General features: G+C 41.2%; 1 protein-coding gene across 2 annotated transcripts in view; it reads left to right on the top strand.

Annotated features, from left to right (window-relative positions):
- The window catches only part of syt3 (synaptotagmin 3), a 72,070-nt gene that overhangs the window by 16,578 nt on the left and 39,528 nt on the right, over positions 1-15,964 (top strand). The window contains exons 1-2 of one of the 2 annotated variants that reach the window (XM_062958157.1): positions 11,934-12,347; positions 12,907-13,384. The gene's annotated coding sequence lies outside the window, so the exon portion shown is untranslated. Of the gene's footprint in view, positions 1-11,933; positions 12,348-12,906; positions 13,385-15,964 lie in introns of those variants that run through there. The other variant, XM_008113578.3, reaches the window with a different exon arrangement.

Genomic DNA, 15,964 nt, shown 5'->3' on the forward strand with positions numbered 1-15,964 from the left:
TTGGGCCTTTGACAAGATCCCCATGATCTTCTTACCAAAAAAGCAACAAGTAAAATGTGTACTAGGCAATATTATTGTTAGGGGGATTTGTAATTGGTTAAGCAACTGAACCTGGGACCAGTGCTGTTCAGTATCTTTATTAATGACTTAGATGAAGGTTTAGAGCAGTGGTTCTCAACCTGTGGGTCCCCAGATGTTTTGGCCTTCAGCTCCCAGAAATCCTAACAGCTGGTAAACTGGCTGGGATTTCTGGGAGTTGTCGGCCAAAACACCTGGGAACCCACAGGTTGCGAAGCACTGCACTAGATGAAGGTTTAGAGGACGTGCTTATCAAGTTTGCGCATGACACCAAATTAGGAGGGATAGCTAATACTCTAGATCTGAATTCAAAATGACCTTAACAAGATTAGACAGCTGAGCCAAAACTAACAAAATGAATTTCAGAAAGGAGAATGGAGGATACTACACTTAGACAGAAAAAAATGAAACTTTCCTTGCTTAGTTTCTCCATACCTCCCAACCTCTGAGGATGCCTGCCACAGATGTGGACGAAACGTCAGGAGCGCATACATCTGGAACATGGCCATACAGCCCGGAAAACACACAACAACCCTGTGATTCCGGCCATGAAAGCCTTCGACAACACAGAAAAAAATGAAATACAAAGATACAGGATGGGCAATCCCTGGCTGAACAACAGTCCATGTGAAAAAAGATCTTGGAATCTTCATGGACAACAAGTTGAACATGGGCCAAAATTGTAATACAGCAGCTAAAAAAAGCCAATTGGATTTTGGGCTGCATCCAAAAGAGTCCAGTGTCTAGATCGAGGGGAGTCATGGTGCCCCTCTATTCTGCTTTGGTCAGAACTCACCTAGAATATTGTGTCCAATTCTGTGCACCACAATTTAAGAGAGATGTTGACAAGCTGGAAGGTGTCCAGAGGAGGGCAACTAAAATGATCAAAGGTCTGGACACCATGCCCTATGAAGAGCTCAGTATGTTTATCCTGCAGAAGAGGAGGTTGAGAGGAGACATAATAGCCATGTTTTTGTATGTGAAAGGATGTCATAATCTTATGTCAGAAAACATAAGCAGACATGTTTTCTGCTTCCCTGGAAACTAGGACTCAAGCATTGGGTTCAAATTAAAAGGAAAAGAGATTCCATCTAAACATTAGGAAGAACTTCCTAACCATAAGAGTTATTCAACAGTGGAATTCTCTGCCTTATCGTCTGGTGGAGGTTCCTTCCTTGGAGGCTTTTAAACAGACTGAATGGCCATCTGTCGGGAGTGTTTTGAATGTGTCTTTTCTGCATGGCAGAGAGTTGAAATAGATAGCTCATGTGGTCTCGCCCAACTCTGTAATTCTATGTGCACACTCTGCTGTGCATATCTTCATATGGAGTGCCACAATGAGAAACTTATGCATATGTGCTGTGTGGGCAGTGCTGCAACAATATGTTGTGGTGTACATATTCATGTTCTGATACTGCAGTCCTGGATTCCTGAAACCTGGGTTCAAATTCCTGATAAAGTGGGAGGGTTCATTGGATGGTTTAGGGTTTAGGGGGAAAGCACAGTTCCTCTAAAATGGGCATATCACCACTCTTTGCCAAGTATCCCCTTTAAGAGTAAACTATATAGATTTTGTTGTTGATCTGGAAAGAAACATATTGTCGGTAGTTTCAACTCCTTGCTTATAATGACAAGAAATTTACAAGATATCCAAGTGCCAAATCTTGCATTAAGAAGAAAAAAGAAAGAACATGGAAATTTGCCAACGTGAGAAATAATTCCTTTTCTGCCTGCTGTTAAAATGATACTTAAATTGTTTTCAAGTATTGATGTTTCAAATATGGTAATTTATTTGCCTATTAACTTTTTAATCATTAGGGTTTTTTAAAGATGTACCCTGTTTTAATTCATGATGCGAGCTGCCTGCACCCCATGGCAGGAGAGGATATTAATTAAGTAATCACTTGAACCATAAATTAAGGAAGTAAGCAAACAATTAATTAATGGGATGCATCCTTTTAAAGTAGTTACTCCCAGAAAAATGGCTGCATTCATCTGTTGTAATGCAATAGTTGAGGGATAGTAAGCCTCTCAAGCCAAAGACATTCGTGATACTTTAAGGTTAGGATGGGAATCCTTTAGCCCTTCAAATATTGGACTGCAACTCCCAGCATTTCTTCCCACTGACTGTGCAATTGGAGTCCAACAACATTTGGAGGGCCACATCACACCCACTCCTTCTTTAGAGACTTAAGGTTGCAACCTACTTATCTGAGGCTGGAATTACACTGCCAAATAATGCAGTTTGAATTGCATTATATGGTCAGTGTTGTCCCATATAATGCAGTTTGAACTGCATGATATGGGTCTACTGACAATATAAAGCAGTTCAAACTCCATTATTCGGCAATGTAAACCCAGCCTATGCCATATTTTTTCACGATTGCAGATCTTTCGCACTGCAGTCTCGTAATAAGTCTACTCTGAATAAGTCTACTCATAATAAATCCCATTAAACACACTGAACAGCTGGGGTAGAATTGCATCACATAAATACTTTTCAAAATTAATTTGGCCTGATTTGGTCCTTAGTGCATTCCATTCTCATCAAATTCAAACTTTGCATTATCCAGCAGTTTTAATAGTATTCCTTTAACTTCCTAATCCATAATCTCACTTATCCATATGACAAAAAATATTCTCCCCCAGAAGTGTTTGTAGGCTTCCCAAAGTCTTCCAGTGCAAGTCTGTGATATGCTTCTTGCCCAAGTAAAGCATAGTCAAAATACAGAGTTCACTATCCAGTTTCAGGTATCTATGGGGAGTCTTTCAATGTATCCATCATGGATACAAAGTCGTGCTGTATGTACACACATCCAATTTCTCTTTTTGCTTGTGTGGAGATATATCTCTGAAAAGCAAGCTACCAATATGATGGAGTACTCACTCAGTCAGTCCTGAGCAAGAATGGTGTAGTGGTAAATGTAGAGATCCATACATTAACTGTGACAGTCCTCCCATCTGATTCCAAAAAGAGTCTGCAAATCCAAGTAGCTTGTGTTGAATCAGTCCAATTCTTGGAATTTTCATCTCTACCAAGAGTAGGCCTTTTGTAGAACTAATGGTTCTTAATCTCCTGTGCTAGATCATGTATATTGATGTAAACTATCTGATAGTTTACACCAGAGGTCCCCAAACTTTTTAAACTGGGGGCCAGTTCACGGTCCCTCAGACCATTGGAGGGCCAGACTCTAGGGTTTTTTTAAAACTATGAACAATTTGCCATGCACACTGCACATATCTTATTTTGAAGTAAAAAAAAAGGGAACAAATACAGCCTCAATGTTAATAATAATCATAATCATGATAAAAAATAATAAAGAGGGTTGGATGAGACCCCATGGGCCATTTAGTCCAACCCCCTTCTACCTTTGTGCACCAAAAGCACAAGCAAAACACCCCTGACAGATAGCCACCCAGCCTCAATGTTGTTAATAATAATAATAATAATAATAATAATAATAATAATAATAATAATAATAATAATAAATCACACAGTCCAAGACACTTGGGAAGTGTTCGACTTGTGATTTTGTGATATGAAATCCAGAATATATATCTCGTTTGCTGTGTTATGCTGTGTACTTCTGTCAATAATAATAATAATAATAATAATAATAATAAAGAGGGTTGGAAGAGCCACCACCACGGCCATTTAGTCCAACTCCCTTCTGCCTTTGTGCACCAAAAGCACTAGCAAAGCACCCCTTAATAATTAATAATTAATTAAATAATAATTAAAATACCATTATAAACAAGCAAAGAGGAGGAGGGAGCCACCACCACGAGGGCCGGATAAATGGCTTCAATGGGCCGCATGTGGCCCCCGGGCCTTAGTTTGCAGACCCCTGGTTTACACCAATCTACAACTGTTGGGAAAATCCATATCCTTCAAAATTATGCTGAGGGTTGCAGCTAAACTCAGAAATGTTGGATATTTTAAGAGGAGAGGCCAGTGACACCAGAGTCCCTGATAAGTTCAAGTCCCAGCATGCTGACTCTGCAGAATTGTGGATTATGGCAGCTAGGTCTGATGGGAATTGCAATTCAAGAGCATCAAGGAGAGCACACCTTTCCCACTGAGGGCACTTTCATGGGATTAAGTGTTCTTGAGGCTCAGCATTGTGAAATGGTTTGACATTAGATTGCAACATCTGGAGAGCAGTGTTCAGATCCTCACTTGTCCATGGAAACCACCTGGGTGACCTTGGGCAAGTCACATTATCTCAGCCTCAAAAGAAGGCAAAGGCAGTGTCTCTTGGTTTGCCAAGAAACTCTTATGCTAAAGTGGCCGCCATAAGATGATAATAGGTTGAAGGCAAACAAAAACGAAATGTCCTTGAGCACTGTGGGACTTTCTTCTGAGCAAGCAGAGATCTCACTGCAATTTTTCAAACACCACAGGACTCTCCCTTGTCTGTAATAGAAATCAGTGTTCCTCCGATTTGTCTTTCCTCCTCACACTGAACAAGAACAAATAAATCAGAAACATCAGGCGCATTACCTTACTAGCAACTTTCCAAATAACTTTCATGGCCCAAAGCCAAGCTAAGCGCTCATGAACATGACTTCAGAAACGCTATCTCTGCCATATCAGATCAATATCCTGTCTATGCTGGGAAGAGATGATGATCACAACTATTATTATCATATCCTTACTAAAATAGGACTTAAATGGCCATAAACAAAGTGTCTTCCAGGAGGCCTGATGTCCAGTCCTGTATCTATAACAATAGCAAATAGATAAACAGTATTATATGTATAATATGTGCTACATTGTAGTGCATCAGGCACCTGTGGGAATTTAACCTGGAATAACCAAATTCAAATCTTCACTTAGCTGTATAACTCACTGGATGTTCTTGAGCCCTGTATCTATAACAATAGCAAATAGATAAACAGTATTATATGTATAATATGTGCTACATTGTAGTGCATCAGGCACCTGTGGGAATTTAACCCGGAATAACCAAATTCAAATCTTCACTTAGCTGTATAACTCACTGGATGTTCTTGAGCCAGCCACCCTTAACCTGGCCTGCTTCACAAGGATGTTTGATTGAGAATACAGTAGAGAAGAGAGCCATATACATCACCTCGGGCTTGTTAAAAGACAGTTGGATCCGAATAATATATAGACACCAGGTCTGATCTTGGAAGCTAAGTAGGGTCAGCCCTGGTTAGTACCTGGATGGGGACCACCAAGGAATATTAATGTTGTCACGTATATTTCAGAGGAAGGCATTGGCAGACCTACTTCTGAGAATTCCTTGCCTAAGAAATCCCTGACAAGTTTTTTTTATTGTGTCTGAAGTGTCTTTAGAACACACTGCAAGTTGCTTCTGTGAGAGAATTGGCCATCTACAGAGATATTGCCCAGGGGACGCCTGGATGTGTTACCATCCTGCTGGGATGACAAGTGACTTGTAGGCACATACATATAGAATATCAATATAACTCACAAAGAAGTAGCTAACTAACCCATACCCTGCAATAGTTCACAAATGAAAACTGACTCTCATCTCCATTTAATCAAACCTGTGATGCCACATGAGGCACAACTTGCATTTAGTATGCAAACTCTTGAGGGCCCTTCGACACTGCCCTTTATTCGAAGATCTGATCCCAGATTATCTGCTTTAAACTGAAATATATGAGTCTCCACTGCCAGATAACCTGGGATAAACAGATAATCTGGAATCAGATCCTGGGATGTAGGGGCAATGTGGAAGGGCCCTGAGTCTGCTTCTGGAGGGCAAAGGAGTTAGATCAGGCATGGGCAAACTTCGGCCCTCCCACAATTCCTAACAGCCTACCAACTATTAGAAATTGTGGGAGTTGAAGTCCAAAACACCTGGAGGGCTCAAGTTTGCCCACGCCTGCGTTAGATGGTATATGGAATGTCTAACTTTGATGTTATATCTATCTGTCATCAAAATGAATAGAACTGTGACGCATGGAGAAAATCCCATTTACGCAAAGCCTCTTTGATACCCAAAGGGGAGACCATAAATCAGACATTCCTTTGTTTCCTAAGAGGAATGAAAGGAGTTTGGGTCAAAATGTAACATGCCTTCAGCATAATTTTGTCACAGAAAAGCATAATTAATGTGATTTTTTCCCATACTGGCACACTTGGGCTTAGTATTCCCATAAAAAAGATGTTCCGATTATGATTTATTTATTTATTTATTTATTTATTTATTCCCATTATTTATACCCCGCCCTTCTCACCCGAGGGGACTCAGGGCAGCTTACAAGTGGCAGTTGATGCCGTTACACTGGTATAAAATAAACTAAAATGATTAAAACAGTTAAAACAATCATAAAATAGTCATAAAATACAATATACAAAGTTTAAAACAATGCAACGTGCTTATGCCAAGCATAATTGATGATGATGTGCAAAGAATGGATTTCTGGACAATCCATTCTTTGATTCAGACCAGGCCTTCTCACAGGTGCCAGGCAAATCCAAACACTAGGCATCACCAGTGAGAAGGCCCCCACTTAGATATTTAGTTTCAGACTGTGGAAAAATAACCAGAAGGGTCTCCAATGGAGACCACAATGTTTGAACAAATTTGTATGGTAGGAGTTGAGTTTGACAGAATAATCCAAAGTACCTCAATCAGGCTCGGGGTAGAACACCATCTTTCATGCAAGTGGTTCCCAGGTTGTTTGTACTGCCTTCTTTTCACTTTATTTGCAAGAGAGGAATCTGCCTTTGATCCTGTGCTGGTTGTCTTTCTTTCCCACTGAATGACCATGTTTATTTATGTTCACAATTCAGTTTACATCAAAACAATAAAAGAGTGATATCATGTGTCAAGAAAAACTGCCTGTTGTCCATAATGATATCTTGCATCTCCAGCCCACTTCCTATAAATTTTGTCCATCTTTTATGAGGGACTATCTCATGCTGAAGTCTAAATATTTATTATATTTTGATATTTATTATGTTTTATGGCCTTCCTCAAAAGTGTAACCTTCAGCATTCCACTATTGGAAATAATTGTACTCAGTCTCTGGGCACATATCCCTTTGGAAATAAATGGCAATCATAACCTTATTGAAAAAGAAAAATGATGTCATATCCTTTTGGCAAATGTGAATCTCCATGAACAGGTGGAGACCACCTTTTGAAAACCACTAGTCAAGAAAAGCATAACCTTGTTAGAAGTCAATCCTTTGATCAAGTGATATTCATAAGCATTCATGTAATGGCACACAGGTAACTCAACTGTTAAACTGAAGAACCATGTCTTTGAATTTTCAAGGACAAAGACATGCCGCTACAAAATATATATATATGGTTAGCAGAGGATGGTTGTTTCTTTGAAGTTGAAATTGTAGTTGCCCAAAAGATATACACTCCCTTGAAACCTCTTAGTTTAAAATATGCACTCAGAGATAAAAACAAAGTCTTCTTTGAAAAATAACATAATCTTGTTTACTCACAAACATCTTGTATTAATTCACTGTATAGACACATTAAAATTCATCTATAGATAGGATGTAGTTCTCTGTTTGTTGAGTACACAGGGCATCATTCTTAATCAATAGTCCATAGTCTTTAGGTGTAATTGTACTCACTGAAGTTCATAAGTCATACTTCTGTACTGAAGTCCAAACAGCAACACGCATCCACCTCCACTGAGGTGTTAAGCACACACATCCACCTCCACTAAGGTGTTAAGTAGACACTGAATACGAAATGGAGTCCTGAGTCTGAACATGCTCAGTGCAATCACATGTCTGTAGTCCCTCCCACACCAAAGAGGTACAGTCAAACTGGCAAATCAACGTACACATAGAATACAGGTTAGCAAATACATACATTAACAAATAAATAGCAAAAGGCTTGGGAGGTTGCTATTTCCAACATCCACAGTATCAACTATGCTAGCTGGGGATGACAGCAGTTGTAGTCTAATAACATGAATGTTTTCTATCTTAGAGGGATATATGTGGTTCTTCCCCCTACCCATCTCATGTTGTACTCACAGCATCCCTATACAGTGGTCTAGGCTCCAGAGTCATGCACCTGTTCAATTTTGTGGCTGAACAGGGAATCCAAAGCCAAGCCTAAATGCCACACTGCACTGGCCCTCCATAGATTGCTCCCGTACCTTTGACTCATAGCCTAAGGGCATGGCTTTTGAGACAAGGGACCTGTTTAACAGGCAGACCTTAGCCCCAGCAATCCTATCTTCATACAAAATTAAGCACTTCTGCTCACAGAAGCGTGCTGAAATTAATTTCCCCCTGTAAGCAGCTTTGGATAGTCAATGTGGTGGCACAAATATGCTTTGATGTTCTGCTGGTTTGCATGACGTATTAGTGTCCACACATGGGATATGGGAACCTGACACAGACCGGGTTAGACTCTGTCTGGTTAACCCAGGATTGTGTGCTATAATTCACTGTCGTTCTCCAAGGGGTCAGATAGATAGAGGAGGCCTTTCCCATCACCTGAGTGCCTTCTGAGAGGAGGTGGCAGGAACCCAACCTGGGACCTTTTGCGTGGAAAGCGTAAACCGTACTGCAGAGCCATGACCAAAGGCACATGTTGAGAAAATCTGAATGGAGAAAAATGACTGCTTGCATTGGTTGCTGCTTGGATGGATTTTTGAGCAGAGCCTCACTATGTTTTGGAAATAAAGAGAAAGATTCCCCCACCCACCCACACAGTGGCTGAAAAAGATCTCACATATTGAAACATGCCCACGATAAAGAACAGACCATGCAGCTCTTTTCTTTGTATGCCCCCAAATCACTGTTCCTCCAAAGTTGTTCCTCCTCCTCCTCTCACTCAAAAAAGAACATTTGCAAGTATTTGCTGCAATGGATGATTTCTCAGAAGACTTGCAAAATCAGAACAATAAATAAAGAACAATACTCTGTAAACAGAGGAATTCCAGACATGAAACAATCAGGATCAGCTAATCACCTCCCAACAAAGTAAGGAATCAGCCAGGCCTTGAAGCTGCAAGGCCATTAAATGCTAATCCAGGTGGCCTATTGCTACATTAATACTTGCCTCAAACAGACAAGAGTTCTTTCTCCCACCCAGGACTTTCCACAGATATATAAACCCCACTTGCCTAGTTTTCAACAGACTTCACCACCTCTGAGGATGCCTGCCATAGATGCAGGTGAAACGTCAGGAGAGTATGCTTCTGGAACATGGCCATATAGCCCGGAAAACTCACAGCAATCCAGTGATTCTGGCCATGGGAGCCTTCACCAACACCTTGGGGTGAAATTGTTTAGGTGCTCATAATGTCATTGTACTGCAGCTTCCAACATTCCCCACCATTGACAGTGCTGGGTGGAGATGATGGGTATTGAAGTCCCAACAAAAAGGCTGCACAGTTCCCAATCTGGATTAAGGCATCTATTGTCTTCTCTGTAACTGTTTTCTGGGGATCATCACCTTTAATGTTCTCATTTGCTAAATGGTAGCATGAACCTGCAGAGAAGGAGCCTGTGACTGATATATTTTGGGAATACAAGCATGGCTGTTGAACGACTCTTGTTTGTGCTCATGCTTGTTTTTGCAAATTGTAGCGTATCTGCTTCAGCCCTGGAGGCAGCTGGCTCACTCGGCGCACTTTTTCTCATGCTCCCTCTGCCCGCCGTTGTCCCCATGCGGGCTGGCAGAAGGCTGGGCTGGCGCCAGCCTTGTTTGCGCTGGGTTCCCTAATGTGAAGTGGCAGGGAGCATCTGGAAGCCTGGCATTGATGGGGTCCTCCTGCCAGTGCTTTGACCCTAGTTATGGGGCGGCAGGGGGAGGGAGAAGGGGTTTTCCAAAGCTGCACATAGGCCAGGCAAAGGCCCTGTTCTTTCAGAAAACCAAGCCCTGGGACTACATCAGTCAACTCAGTGCCATTTGAACATCCTTGAGGGCCATCTCTAAGAACTCCTCATTTCTCTCTTGTGTCTTGGGTGGAAAAATATAACTGAAAACATAAGATGTAATGGCAAAACCATCCAAATCTGTATCCAATTTACAAGTGCCAGCTAGAGGGCCAGTGATTCACAGCATTGCCTGGGATTTGAGAGGACTAGTTTCTGGTCCCAATTGTGAAACTCTTGGAGCAAACCTTTGCCTAGTATTTGAATGCACTTCCACTCAGGTTTCGTTGCCTTGTTTGCTCTACATCACAGGGTTTTTTTTTTTTTTGTGAGGATCAATATATTTTTATGTGCTTTCAAGTCAACTTTTGATGTGTATTGATACAATCATACATGAATTGACACACATTCAAAAGTGAAAATAATTCTGAAATAAAAACAGCAATTTCCCTATATTCGGAAAAATTGCATGAGTTATGTGCCCAGAACTGCTCAATCTGCTTCTTTTCAGGTGTTCACTGTTGATGGAAAGTTGTAGCTGTTTTCCTTTTTAATGATTCATTAGTTTTCAATCTAACTTGGGTTGGGTAGCTCTTCAGACGGAGGACCGTCAAACCATGAAGCAGACACATGGCAATTCGACTGCCCTAAGTCCCTTTCTTCTTCCAATTACATAATAGAATTGGCGTTTCAGTTTCCCACTCCCATCCCAATCCTACTGACTAGAAAGATCATTTGTGAAGAACTTGCTATTGTGGGCATTGTACTTAAAGAACAATTCCAGCAAATAACCACATTTCCATCCCAAGAAGATTGCTCCATGGCTGAGCTTAACAATTACTTCTGAGGTTGGTGATCAAAAGATTAGAAGGGAGGATTTTTGGCTATAAGTAGGCAAGGCAGAAAAGCTGGGTGGCAGCTAGTTGTTCTGCCAAGTAGAATGCAATGCTTATGCAAAATATGTTTTTCACAAATTCATACAGAATTAACAATGGCTTAGGACAGCAGAACTCCAAAAGTCATGGTCCCTGGACCACTATTGATCCTGGGCCACTGACTCCCAATCCCTGATTACCATATATACTCAAGTATAAAATGAGTTTTTCAGCCTTTTTTATTAGTATCTATTTTATTTGTATTTTTGAAATTGACTGTAGCTACTGCATTTCCCATCCTCATCTTATACATGAATCAATAAGTTATCCAGTTTTCTGTGGTAAAATTAGTTGTCTCGGCTTACATTCGGGTCGGTTTATACTAGAGTATATACGGTAATTTCCAGGAATGAAATAAGAAATTGCACCAAAGGGGAACTAATGTAGTGCTAGTTCCCATTTTAACTAGTCTAAGAAGCACTGACTTAGGAGGCAGGACAACACCGTTACATTAATGAATCAATTATATTGTTGTTACTATTATTATATATTTAGTAGACTTTAAGATAGATCTGGACTTGTTTTAAAAGCTAGGGTTTTCCCAAAAAGGAAGGGGGAGTGTTATTCAGAGCGATCTGTCTGGAAGAGCAAGGAAGCAAGAAATTAATATGGAATAGTCAAGGATGGGGAGCACTGGTATCAAAGTGATATTACTAAAGATGATATTACTAAAGAAGTCTAGACAATCTGAAGCAGAAGATAGTTCAGACTGAAAGCCTCTGGGATCAAGCCAATCTGTAGCAAAGGAGAGGCTAAATTGAAAATCAGAGACGAGAGAATTTAGACTACAAAGACTGCTTCTTGCAGTGGGGGCACTGTTAGAATTTCTTCTCCATCACCCTCCACATTAAAATGCTAATAACAGACCTCTGCGTTTGAAAGAGAATGTTTGTACAGGTGGTACAAAGAGGAAGGAACACTGGTATAGGTAGGGGAGAGAGAAAAGCAAATATTTTTGAGAATGATTTTTCCCTGGCTATGCAGAACAGACCAGCGGGAAGGCAGGGAGGTATATGCATGTGCCAGGTATATGTATGTGAGCGAGACAGACATAAAGAGAGTGCAATTACAGTGGCAGTCAGGAGGGAGAGATGTGCCGTGCCATCACGCAGCCCTTCATACTTGTTATTCTGGGCGGGAGCTAATGCTGGTGACTCCAACAGGGATGCAGTGATACCAGCGGAAGAAGCTGCAGCAGTCTTTAGGAGGAGGGGAAGCTCTGAACCTATGTCTCATCTACTCCCCCGATGCTCCCATGACTTGCTTTTTCTCCTGAGGAAAAGGAGAGCCTCATGACCAGCCGTGGACAGTCAACTCCCTTCGTAGGAAAAAAAATGGGGAAGGAGAGAGGGAGAAAATATGTATTTCTTACATTTATAGCCTGCCTTTCCTCCAATGAGTTCAAGGCTGCATATTTGCCTCTCCTCTTTCCCGTGCAAGTGGTGGATGATGGGAGATGTAGTTTGATACCTGGTGAGCCACATGTTCATTTCATGTAGGAATTGCAGTGCGAGGAGTGGCTATTTGGGGTTTGCTTGTTTGTTTATTGTTTGCATGAATGACATAGTTGGGAGGCAGGGCTCACGGTCTCTGTTCCTTCTGATGAAGATGAGAACAGAGAGAAGTGATGGAATGCAATGAAGTGAAGACCTGGTGGTGTCGGCAGGTTTTTGAGTAATTACATTGGACTACCGCCGATTTCTGGCCCTGAATATATTGCACAAGATTTCCCTAGCCTAAAATGATACATTTTAATATATTGGTTTTATGGTTCCCGTCCCCTTGATCTGGTCATGTAAGTGTGATTTATTGTTATAATTGTATTGTTTTACTTTTTTAATAATGTATATTATGTTGTTATGTAATGTTTGTGTTTGCTTTTATGACTGTAAACCGCCCTGAGTCCCATCCGGGAGATAGGGCGGTATATAAATAAAGATTATTATTATTATTATTATTATTATTATTATTATTATTATTATTATTATTAGTGCATTGGATCTTTCTCTAATGTATTTTTGTATCTTTGCAGCTCCCCAAGTAACTCAGAAGGGTGGAAACTGGACAAGTTCAATATCCGGTGAGCAGTTTTGATAAGGATTTAGAAAACAATCTTTCTCCCACCATGAAGAAACCCCTGAAAGATAGCCGGAGATTTGACGACTTCTCATCCAGGTATTGGAAAGCCATCCAGAACCACTGAACCTCTTTGGTGGGAGGACGCATTCCGCTCCGGCAGTCGATTCCCTCGGGATTTCAGCAGAGACCACCGCTGCCCTCATCCTGCCACCCCTGCTTTGCTACACATGGACCCAGCAATACCCTGGATGGCAGATTGGGTGCCCTACTTCCAACTTGCTTCTCCTCAAGAGCGGACTCAGATCCCTGGGGACTTGATGGTGGTATCATTCTACGCTGCTGCTTGGCATTGACCCAGACTGGTTGGCATCCTGGATCCAGCAATACAGAAGAAACCTGATAGCCATCCCTTGAACCAGTGTGTTGACCAGGTGAGGATGGTTTGGCGGCGTAGTGGGGAGGCACCAAATAGGAACATTCTTTGTAAGAAAAGCCATCTCTGGGCTTCATGATAGAAAGAAATGCCAGCTTTATGAAAGTTTCACTGTTATGATCAGGGAAGGTGGTGCTGCTGAAGAATTTACCTGCCCACATGTGTAACCAAAGATCTGAGAAGTAGTAATTGTTTCCATGGTGTACTAGGACTGAACCTGTAACTAAGGATATATAATTGATATGATTGTATATAATTTTATATTCTAAATTCCTTGGAGTGGGAACTGTTCGTTCTCTTGCTGTAGCGTGCTATAAAACACAACATAATAATATACGAAGGTTTACTGAAAAGTAATGCCTCCACCTTTGTAACACCTCAACAGATGGCATTCCTGGTTCGCGGCAGGTACTGGCTTGTTCAGTAGACTCTCTACAGTTCCATTTGGCGGGAAGCCTTAGCATTGAATGGTTGTGTTGTTAAAATACAAAGTATGGAACTTCGCGACGTAAGCAACGTGCAGTCACTGAATTCTTGACAGCAGAAAGTGTCCCAGGATGCTGATGCCTGAAATGAAAGCACACAGGCTTGAAATTTGCCAGGAACTCCTGTCGCGTGATGAGAATGAAGGTGACACCTTTCTCCTTTGGGGTGACACCTTCTGCTGTCAAGAATTCAATGACTTCACGTTGCTTAATTCACATTGACAGACAGTCTGCGCAGGGTTCCATACTTCACACTTTAACAACACAACTGTTCAATGCTAAGGCTTCCTGCCAAAGGGGACTGTAGAGGAGAGTCTACTGAACAAGCCAGTACCTGCCACATACCAGGACTGCCATCTGTTGAGGAGTTACAAAGGTGGAGGCATTACTTTTCATTCAACCCTCGTGTATGTACAGTCAGCCTCCAGTATCCACAGATTTTGCATCTGGGGATTCAACTAGCCATGATGTGTGTGTGTGTGTGTATTTTCCAAAGCTAAAACATTCTGTTTCCATTTTGTATAATGGATGCTATTTTAGTACACCATTGTATATAATAAGACTTGAGCATCCATGGATTTTGGTGTACATGGCGGTCCAGGAACCAAACCCCAGACGATCCTGGGGAGCCACTGTACTATATCCCTTTCTTCCAGCTTTTTACATTTTCCCTTGCTTTGTCCACAACTGATTTTTAAATCATGTCAGAAGTGATTTGGGAGCATACTACAAGTCACTTCTGGTGTGAGGAAATTGACCGTCTACAAAGACATTGCCTAGGGGATGCCTGGATGTGTTACCATCCAGCTGGGAGGCTTCTCTCATGTCCCCGCCTGGGAAACTAGGGCTGACAGATGAGAGCTCACTCCGTTTTGCAGATTCGAACGTCAACCTTCAGGTCAGCAGTTCAACTGGCACAAGTTTATGCCACTGCGGCCCCTAGAGGGCTCCACAACTGATGCAAATTTGCCTTTATTTTTTTTCTTCCCAGTCAAAATGGGTAGTCCTCCTCTTAATCTTTTGGTTCCAAATACGAATGCACAGAGGTGCCAGCTGCATTGTGCTGTCAGAAATGCTGAAAAACCTTTCCCATCTCTGAAAGTAAGACTGCCTGGACACCGTTGTCATTGAAATTATATGAATATTCACACAGATCTGTAGTTATAGGCAAAAAGTGTGGAGAAGTCATTTTGGAGGGCCCAACTCCTAGAATCCATTGAGTATGATAGCCATGCTACCTGTGGCATCCTGAGAGTTACCATTCAAAGCAGATACTTTTTGGAGCGCTTCTTAGAGAGGTGGTCCATTTGTCTTCATTATGCTCAATTAACAGTCGAAACCTTGCCTTACTTTTGTGCTTTTGGGATATGCGGGGCACTTGTCAACTCAGACAAAACAAAGGTGACTGAGGCCTTGGACTAAAAAAATCACACTCACTTTATAAGTGCTGCGATCCTGACATGACGTTCTTGATAATTCACTTGCATTTTGGCTCATTAGGCTTTCATGTGGTTCAGAAAAATCCTGTCTTTTAACTTGCAGTTTAACAGAAAATCCAGATTTTGGGGTATGTGGTTGGTGAGTGATGGATAGAACTGCTTGGTGAAAGATTATCATTCCCTCCAAGAAGTGGTTCCCTTCCAGGTTGATTTAAAAAAAAATCAAGAAAGTATATATTTGCAGATACTTGCGTATTAGAACAGAGCTACTGGATGAATTACTGAATAGAGAGTCAACATTTCCATGAATCCTATTGACTGAGTAGATATTAGTGAGGTTAATTTTTGAGGATTTGATTATCCATGGGCATGATTAAACTATTCTCTTTAGGAATTTCGTGTCCTTCAGTGTGACTCTATGGTCAGCCTTCTTCTTCTTCAGGACCTCGAGATTCCTAGAAATAACACTATGTAACAAAATTTGAAATAAGTCTGTTCCTGGTTTGAAAGTTTTATTTCCTGTTTAATTGTGCGGTACTTACTTTGAAAATAGTTGTTATACTCCAGAAACTTTGTTTTTGTGGCTGCCGCAGACTATGTTAAATTGGTTGAGACTCAGTGAGGTAGTCATTGAAAAACTATAGCAAAATGTGC

The sequence above is a fragment of the Anolis carolinensis genome, chromosome 6 (genome assembly GCF_035594765.1).
Source record: "Anolis carolinensis isolate JA03-04 chromosome 6, rAnoCar3.1.pri, whole genome shotgun sequence".
NCBI lineage: Eukaryota > Metazoa > Chordata > Lepidosauria > Squamata > Dactyloidae > Anolis > Anolis carolinensis.